Consider the following 9,629-nt stretch of genomic DNA (forward strand, 5'->3'; position numbering starts at 1 on the left):
TTTTTTTTTTTTTTTTTTTTTTTTTTACGTCCGTTCACCGTAATACCCGGTGGCCTATCTGGAAGGTTTTGTCGAAAGGGGTTGAAGTGGGGGTTGGTCGGTGGGTTCGATGCACACGCGGTTAAAGCGAAAGGGGTTCCAAGGGTGTACTTGACGGTGAGCGCCAGTGTTCGTCTTCTCGTGCCTTAGCTGGATTTTATTCGCAGCTGCTATGACTGCTCGCGTAACAGTATTGTATATTATTCATATAACTCGGTGAGCCAAAGGGACGCACGGTCGAGGCTTGGAAACTCTGCTGGAAACTTCGGGATTCGCGTGGAAATCTCCCTTAAGGATACCACGGGGAAAGCCGTACGGTTTACTACGTGTAACGGGATTTCTAGGTGCTTATATATATATATATATATATATATATATATATATATATATATATATATATATATATATATATATATATATGTCTACGGACGATACGCTTGCCGGTTCGAGAGTACCCCGGTGCTTTCGTAAATTTGAGTTTGAACGTGAACGGGGGAGTTTTCTAATGAATTTGAATGAACGACAGCGTCCTTCGTTTACCCGTTACGTAAAGTCAGTTAACCGTAGCGAAATGTCCTGCCGATACCAGCTGTTAATTTTTTTCTATGAAACTAATGTACCCGATACACATTACTGTTCCTACATATACCTATATATACATCTCGATACCGTAAAGTACAGTTGCTTTGAAGGTTGACACACGAATGGGAATTACAAGCGAGGGGGGATGAATGACCGGAGGGGGTGGGGGGGCCACTTTGTTATGTAAATTGCATTAGGTTCCAGGGCCGAATTCTCGTAAAATAGAATTGACTCGAGATACACAGCCACTTCGTACGTCGTCCTTGGCGTCCTCGGTCCTCGGACGAGGGAGAACATTCGGAAGTCCTTTTACTCGAGGAAACTTTCGACAAACTTTGTTCCTTCCGGTTTCATCCGACTTCGGAGTGCTCTTGGCCCTCTTGGCCAAATTTCCTCCTCCCCACTCCTCGTCCACGTGCTTCGCCAGCCTCTCTCCGTATCCCGGGATGCTCGCTCGCATCCCACTCGCTCTCGGTGCGACCCGAGTGCCGCCTTTGATCTTGGCCCGGGAGATTCATCGGAGCTAAGACGACGGCGCAAACTTTGCTCGCGGGACTTCACGTAATACGGCGAAAGTGTTTGTCGACTTCGCGTCCCAAACGTCTTTTAATGCCAGAGTCGTTTTACGCGGAGGATGATTTCCTCGATGATTTTTTTAGGGAACGAAAACTTTTTTGGCGAAGATGCTGTGAGTGGGGTTTTTTTTTTTTTTTTGGGGATCAGTTGAAATTATTGCAGAGGTGCATTTTCACGTAGCGATTAATCGCGCTTACGTAGGGTCGGGCTCTGAATTCGTTTTTTTTTTTTTTTTTTATCGCGAAAGTTCCCGGTTTTATTTTTGCCCAGGGTGCGCGATGAAAAAGAGGCGAAACGTCTCCTCGTGCTGGGGAAAGTTGGTCGGTCGCCGATTTAATGCCGGCCCAGACCCACTCAGGGGTCATTAGGGTCCGCTATTCTCTGGCTTCCACGGGATAAGAAGTCACTCGTGGAAGCCCGGCTTTCGTATGGCTGCGTATGTATATACGTACTTCGTATTTATAGTCGTACGTGCAATAAGTTACCAGGCTGGAAAGTCAAATTGGCGAACGGAACCTGGTAGGTATATTAGGCTACGCCAGGAGACTCTTTGATTTCTAAGTCCGACGCCATTGTGTCTGGTGAAATATTAAATTTTAGTAGCGATAAAAAAAAACTGATCTCGCCTAGAAAGTCTTGTTTGTTTTGGAGGTTTTGATCGTAAAATGATTTTTTTTTTTTTTTTTTTTTTCTTGAAATCACCCGGTATCGAATTTATCCGAAATTCATTTTTGCCCTGTTAGGCGATCGCGTGACAAGCACGGAAGGCTGTGGGATTGTTTTTACGACGGTATAATTGCAGACCCACCGGTGCGCTGGTATAAAAAGTGCAGCAGGATGGTGCATATAAGAATGTCTGGTTGGAAGACACGCGTGCACGCATGCGTTAATATGTATGACCTCGGGAAGATGCAAATCCGCAGTCCAACCTTATGTTTATTCGTAACGCGTTAAACGAACGAGACAAGTTCGATCGGTCGATTCTTTTCTCTCGTACAGAAATGCAACCCGCTGTTTTTCCTTTTGCTCGATTTTCTCAAGAAGTGCATACGTGGAGGGATGCACTTAAAATTGTTTTTTCTTTCTCCGACCTTATCGTCTAACGACCCCGGCAGTCTCTTAGGTGATCAGTACTGTGTACTTCCTGGGTATACGACTGTACAATGATTTCATTGAACTTGGGACTATCGGTACATGCTCCAATTAAGACAGGACCGATGGCCGATTGTGTCATGGTAATTATCGGTGCAGTTCTTGGCGATCATTTACTGTATACAGATGCACCGAGTGCATTCTTTGAATGCAATTCTGGATGCACCCGATCCAATGTCAAATGACGAATGGGACTCGAAAAATAATAATCCCAAATGATAATTTTTCGAATCATCAAATTTCAAAGACTTCGTCACGATGGGACAAGGGTGGGGGGTTGAGAGAAGAAAATTAAAAAAAAAATTTTTTTTTTTTTTGGAAAACAGGTAAAATCGCGCCAGACCACAGGGTCTCGTAAAACGGTGAAACGACCGCTGGATAAATAAATTTCTTTGAAACTGTTATATCTCGGTGTTGTTCGTTCGAAATTATATAATGGCGTAACGGGACCTCGTGCCAAGAATATTACGTATTAAATTGGGCAAGTTATGTTACTGTTAGTACACCGTGTATATACCGTAGCACTGTACACCCGTGTCCCTCTTATACAATGTACCATGGTATATGGTACGAATTGCTGGTAACGTAGGGGTCGGTAAGCCTTGGTTCTGAGACGAGCTAAATTGTACCAGGGTACCCTGCCACTGATCCCATATACTATATGCTACCTTATTAACACGGTAAAGTCGCCAGTTTTATTTCCCCGAGACAAACTTTTGCTTTCGCCAAGGGGACTACGTTACCTAAGAATCCAATAGGTCTGTGGCACTTTGATAGGATTTTATTTTTGAAAATCTTCACCTCCTCGTCTCCACGTATGCACCGTATGTGCATCTAGCCCTATATCCATATATGCAATGTATCGCTCGAGTCTGATCGAGTAATCGACGCGAGCTTACACATGGGTTGACTTAGCCAAACATAACTTGACATTACGTGGCTGGCATAACACGTTCCCCGTATAGCATGTTTCGACGTCATATGTACGTTGCATATGTGGCTGATCATATGTGCCCGAGTAAAGTGGATATCGTATGGTTTATGTACTGGTGCAACGGCGCTGGCTTGGTGCATCGTTGTGTATGCGTTTCTGCTGTCTCTGTTATGTCGGAATGCATTCTGATAATATCCCTGACAACCTTCTCCGGTTAATTCGTATATACGACGGTTATTGATATACGGAATGCACGAGATAGGGGGATAGTTGATTTTTACGTATTCATTAAAAAAAAAATCATTGGTCAAGATATTCATTGATATTTATGGGGTAAAATAATTAATTGTGATTTTAATTAACTTGAATAATTAATGAGGTGTTATTTTTCTCCTGGCAATTCTATTAACATGTTGCCCTGCATTTCCATGCATTTTAATTCTGCGGGTAATTGGATGCGAGTATGTTAGGTATGTGGTGCAAGTTCGAAATATAATATCGTACTCATATGGGTTTTCCATTGTATCGCGTATGTGGATATTAATGTGGTCCATTGGCTATTGTGAAATATTTCATTTGTCAAATATATACATTTTCAGTTTGAATTTTGATTCCAATGACGCGACTGTCACTTAATGACTTTTATTTTACGACATTGTGGCGGTCATGTGCATTTGTCACATGTGACGTTGCGCGCAGTGCAATTTTATTACGCAATCTCTTTACAGCGCTCCGAGTAACCCGATCGTCCATAGAAGTGCATAGGCGACGTCGGTGTGATATTTGAAATTTTTTTTTTTTTCTTTTTTTCTATTGTACGTAAAAGTGCAAGTACGGCACGTTTCACTGTTTTTTTTTTTTTTGCTTTTACGCCGCTGACGGGAACAATACAAGCGTCGCAACGCTCGGAGAATGGAACTCGGTAGGAATAGAGAGTCGAGGACCCCTCGAGCTCTTCACACGTGCACGATAACGCGAAACAGCCGCCCACTTGGAAGTAGCCTTGTATTTAAAGCCGCAGACGATTGCAGCTGACTTGTGAACGGTGCATCGTCTTGCGGCTGTTACTCGGTGCACGAGGTGCAACGAGGTCGTCGGGAAGTAAAATGCAATTAGTGACGGTCGGTGGTGGTAATATCGATCGATTCGAAAAGGGATGGAAACGAGGCGTCGCGACGATCGACGTCGGTCATTAATTTTTTTAGGTTGCACGGTACGCTCGTGAAACGACGTCTAACGATCCATGACGTCATGGGCGACGTCATGAACGACGTCTGGGATACTGCGAATACCTTCGTAAAGGTGTCGCGAGATTAAATTTTCTTTTTACTTGGATTATAAAAAAAAAAAATTACCTGGATGCAATTCTTCGTTGAGGCCTTTGACATTGAATCTCTGACTGTGTATGCAGTCGTGTGCATAGGTGCACTGCAGTGCAATTGTATGCAGTTGGTCACCTCTGACGTCTACCACCCGGTGCATACAGTGCAATTGCATAATGAGCCTGAGAGCACCAACCCTCCGTTCGTTGTAAGTGCATGGACAATGGTGCAGTATGTATATGCACGTAATACGTATGGTGTATTGTTGCAGCGCGCGGTTTGCAGTATAGTGCATTTACACACAATAACGTAGGACCCTTGGCATCAGGCCCAAAACATATATACGTACACGTATAGCAAATTACGAAAGATACCCGGGACGAATATTTAGCATTACGACGATCCGTCATTGACTATCTACGTCGTTTGCCCTAAGCGCCCGTGGAAATGCATCGGAATTGCATTCTGCTGGGCAAACTCGTAGACGCTTGGGTGCAGCGCGCGCGCAGCGTCACGCTCGGCGGAACAGAGAAATGCCACGGTGCAGATTGATTTATTTATTGTTGTATATACGTCGACGGATTCTATTCTGAGAATTTTAATTGCCTGTATAAAGTGCATCGTAAAGTTATCGGCCCCCGCCGAGAAGTGCATACGATGCATTCGGTATGTCCCTACGTTGTAGCGCGCTCGGTAGGCTTGCTTCTGGGAGTCCCAATCTTACGGCCTCGATCTCCATGCACTTTTACAAAGATGCATATTACGACTTAATTACACGCGCGGATGCTGCGTATGGTCCAATTCGGTGATGCAAATTTTTCGAAAAAAAAAAAAAAAATTTTGCCCAACTTCATCCTCTCGCCGTCATCGAATCGCATTTCCCGTGCCTACCGACCAGCTGGACCCGAATGTACAGGATGCATCGGGACGTGAGAATTATCGCTAATTAATTAGAGCAATTACCAATGCTAATTCAGTGCTGTCACGATTACGCATATGCCACTGTGGGATATTCGCTTTCCTCTTTTCATCTCGACAGCACGCGGGATGGAATGCAACGTGCACGTATCACGTGGGTACTGTGTAAAGTGCGTGTGCAGGTAGATACGTATGTAATATCGCGCGATATTACAAAGCGAACGAATGACTTTGGCAAGTCACTGAAGAATTTCACGTATAACGTGTATTGCATTAAGTTTATATTTACGTACTTTCTTGTTTCAGAGGGTAACTTATCACCCGTGCGCGAAATATACATTCCTCACGACTAGTATATTATCTAGAAGAATACTTTTCTATGGCCGCCCCATGCCCGTACCGTATTAACTCTCATACGTAGGCGCATACGTAACGTCAGGCTTATCGCACGATGCCTCGCCAAGTTAACGTATCATAATTTCGTTCTCCTCCTACTGCCTCCTCCTTCCCCTCCCTCGCTTGAACATTCGTTCAGTTTTTTTTTTTTCGCCTGCTTTTATAAGGGTGATAATGTCAACGATAAAATACGTCTGTACAACCCTCGTATAACGTTTTGAGGAATCTCTATGGGGGGATGAAGATCTCGCGAAACGAGACTCGTGTGAATTTCGTATGTAACGCGTGACGTCACGTGATACCAGCCACCCTAAGAGCCATATGGCCCTCGTAGATAATGTTTTGCTGATTCTTATATGGTATATATATATATATATATATGGTATACCATATAAGGTTGACGTTGACGTTGACTTGTATATATGTCAACGTGGATAAAAATTGTGAGAAATTTTCGAAAAATTTCAAATTTCTCTCCTACTCGTCACCGATCGGCAAAGAGACGAATATACGGTGGGGGGAAAGAAGGGCGGAGGTCGGATAAGTATCGTGAACTCAGGACGACGGGCGGTAAAGGTTTATAAATAGATATTAAATAAAATGAGGGTTGACGGGACTTCGGGTGGGGGTGGTTCAGAAGGGTGTCTGGCGCAGAACGGCAAAGACGAGAACGCCTGTCAGACGCACGCGGTTGTCTCTGAACTATTCAGAAATCTGATGGTGGCAATACAGTATCTCGCCGATGACGTCACGCTGGCTCCTTTGCCGTCTCGAGGCACAGACGTTATACGTAATACGTATCAGGTACTGTTAAATATCTCGGACACACCTCGTGGCAACACTGTAGCCGGAGTTGGGTCTTGATTAGGTAATTAAAGTTGGAGTTAACCCGCGATATGGTTTTTAAGGCTGTTTTCAACTGAGCTCCGCGCGGACTGTCTAATACACACTTTAATTTGCATTCCCAGAAGGAGACACTTTAATGGCCGCCATTAATCTCTCGTATGCTTCAACACGTTTAACGTATAGAGACTCGCCGTTTATTGATTGCGCACGTACGTGGGTCCTGTGTGCTATTTTCGCTTTCCGCACTTTTTTTTGGCCTCCTTGCGCAACCCGATTACTCGTTTTCTTGGGTATCGGCAGGGATCTACCTTTACCTACCAATGCGCTCTGGCCAATTGACGTTACCGCGTGTCTCTACGCGATGCGTGATTGCGTACAGTCGAATCACGCTAACTCCCTCGCGATCACCTTATAACGGCCTTTAATTCTCGAATGAGTTATCGCCGGCAAGGGAGTCGACTGTATTCACGTTGCGGGTATCTGACAGCTCGTAATATCTGACAATGAGTACATTCGTACTAACTTCCTTTCTGCTTTCAACTATGCTCTGACCTTTTGCGAACAGACTTGCGTGTACTTTCTTACTTCTGGTTTCGTTGGTGAAATCTTTTTTTTTTTTTTTTTTCGAATTACTCCTCGTGGGAAAGGTTCGCCGGGTAACTGGTGTATATATATATATACTTTGTGTACTGTTTCCTGGCTACTGTATCTCTTAGGTATATCGATGCGCGAGAGCCACGCTATTGTTTGGCTTGACGTAAAATCGATAACGAATCGATTATAGGAAATTTAATTGACGGTTCTTGATTATTGGTTTTCGTTGTTTATATCGATTTGCGATTTTATTTTACTGATCGATTTTTTTTTCTCATTTTATTTGTTACAGGTGAGTCGAATTCGATGGTTAGTAGGAAAGTTACGGGTGAACTTTGCGGATCTGGATCGATTACACTTCGATTGGATCATTGGGACGGAATTGATCGATGATCCAGTTTTATGATGGGGACTGCTTATTTATTCAGTGAGAGACAGGTGAATATTGCTTGATACACAAAATGATGGACCGTACGAGGTATACGGTACAGGTATTTTCTCATTAGGAGGGGTCTGTATATACATAGTATATATATATATATATATATATACATATATATCTGTCAAAAGTCTTAATTCGAATTGTTTAATTGATCGATAATCACTGGTCAATCGATTTCATCGTTCCTGTTAAGCTTAGCAAGGCGGAAGTCATTGATGAGGTCATGGGTCAAAGGACGTGTTTCCCGTTTGCTCGTAATTAGTCCGGTTAATTTAAACATCGTAACTGTTTAGCATGCATTTTGCTTTGCTCTGTTTGCTGCGCTCTTGCCGCAACGTGGTTATGCGGAATTAATCATTTTGCACTATTTTCAGTGACTTTTATCAAGCATTTATTTTTTTTTCCTCTGCCAGCTCAAAGTCGAGACTAATTACAGGCTGTATGGGATCGCGGTGTGATCGGAAAGACCGTAAAAGTACGTAATGGGGTAAACGTGGAAAGAGCGATTTTTTTTAATTTTTATTATTATTATTTTTTTTTCATAAGAAACCATAACGCGTCACGTGACTGGGATGCAATTACCGTGCAAGTGCATATGTGCTTGTATCGCATACGTAACATTAGATTTTTCCATGCTCTTATCGTAGCACGGATTTTATTTTTGCTCCCGCCTTAAGCCACGTGTACAAGTCGCATACGTCTCTTTAATTATTAAGAAAGTCACGAAATTGGGTGATAACCCCGCGCGCCATTCCACGTACGCAATGAATACGAAATGGCACCCTGTTTATTGGGGATGACGGTTTGTTAACTGTAAAATATGTAAATACAAAGATGGAAATTCTAATCTACATTTTATGCTGGTCCGATTTGCGATTATAATCCATAAACACAGTCCTTGCTCTTCTGGCTGCCTCTGCCCACTGATCTATGTGTATATATATATTATACAGGTATACCATATAGTACATCTTTTGTCAGTATAATACAAGGGGTCTAAATAATCCCTGCCTTATTTTTGGGATTACCGCGCATATAACATTCAAAGCGTACCTACATATATATATATATATATATATTACACAGGACCTTCCTACGGCCAAGTTTTGCCATTCAACACGCGATGCAATTCTTTGTATGCATTTGCGTAAGTCTAGGTTGAAAATTATTCAAGGACCTGCAATGCGTACCAGGACGAAGTCTCCGTGCATCCACGTGTTCCTTATACAGCGCGATATATCGCCCGTTCCAAATCTGAAGGACGGACTTCGTATTTCCTAAAATCCACTTGAGCCATCCGACCAGACGCTCGGCGTCGCTCCTCAAGAAATCCATATAGGATTTCGTCACCGTTCCGCACGTATATGTATTACTTACCTTTAACGTTACTTTCAATTTTCATCACACGAGATAAACACGTGTCGCGGATTATCTTTTTGTAACTCTTTGTATTTTTTTTTTTTTTTTCACAAGAGACGCACGTAACATGTAGCCAGAGGGTTCGAGCGTGATATACTTATTGTTTCTGCGAGAATTTTTTTTTTTTTTTTTTACTATCTGCCTCTATCTCTGCCTCTCTTACTCTCACTGCTGTCAAAGTACAATGTGACTATTCACAGTATAACAGACAATATATATATATACGTATGTACTCGAGACGTGACTATGTGACAGATCGGCTATATACACGGCGTCACGTGTATTGTACTCCAAATAAATTCCAACGGCAATAAATGGGTGCGTTCGGATACCCGGTATTCCGGGAATGCATCGGGACGGACATGGACGCGCGTAAAGGCGTCGCCCAAAAAAAAAAAAAAAAAAAAAA

The 9,629-nt window shown here is 42.9% G+C and overlaps 1 protein-coding gene across 8 annotated transcripts in view; it reads left to right on the forward strand.

The window, feature by feature from the left end:
- Window positions 1-9,629, forward strand: part of LOC107263850 (fat-like cadherin-related tumor suppressor homolog) — a 217,462-nt gene that overhangs the window by 20,320 nt on the left and 187,513 nt on the right. Inside the window, exon 2 of one of the 8 annotated variants that reach the window (XM_025081169.1) lies at window positions 7,652-7,797. The exons of the other annotated variants lie outside the window; for them this stretch is intronic. The gene's annotated coding sequence lies outside the window, so the exon portion shown is untranslated. The remainder of the gene's footprint in view (window positions 1-7,651; window positions 7,798-9,629) is intronic. 8 annotated transcript variants of the gene reach the window in all.

Source organism: Cephus cinctus, unplaced genomic scaffold (genome assembly GCF_000341935.2).
Source record: "Cephus cinctus unplaced genomic scaffold, Ccin1 Ccin1_scaffold0167, whole genome shotgun sequence".
Taxonomy (NCBI): domain Eukaryota; kingdom Metazoa; phylum Arthropoda; class Insecta; order Hymenoptera; family Cephidae; genus Cephus; species Cephus cinctus.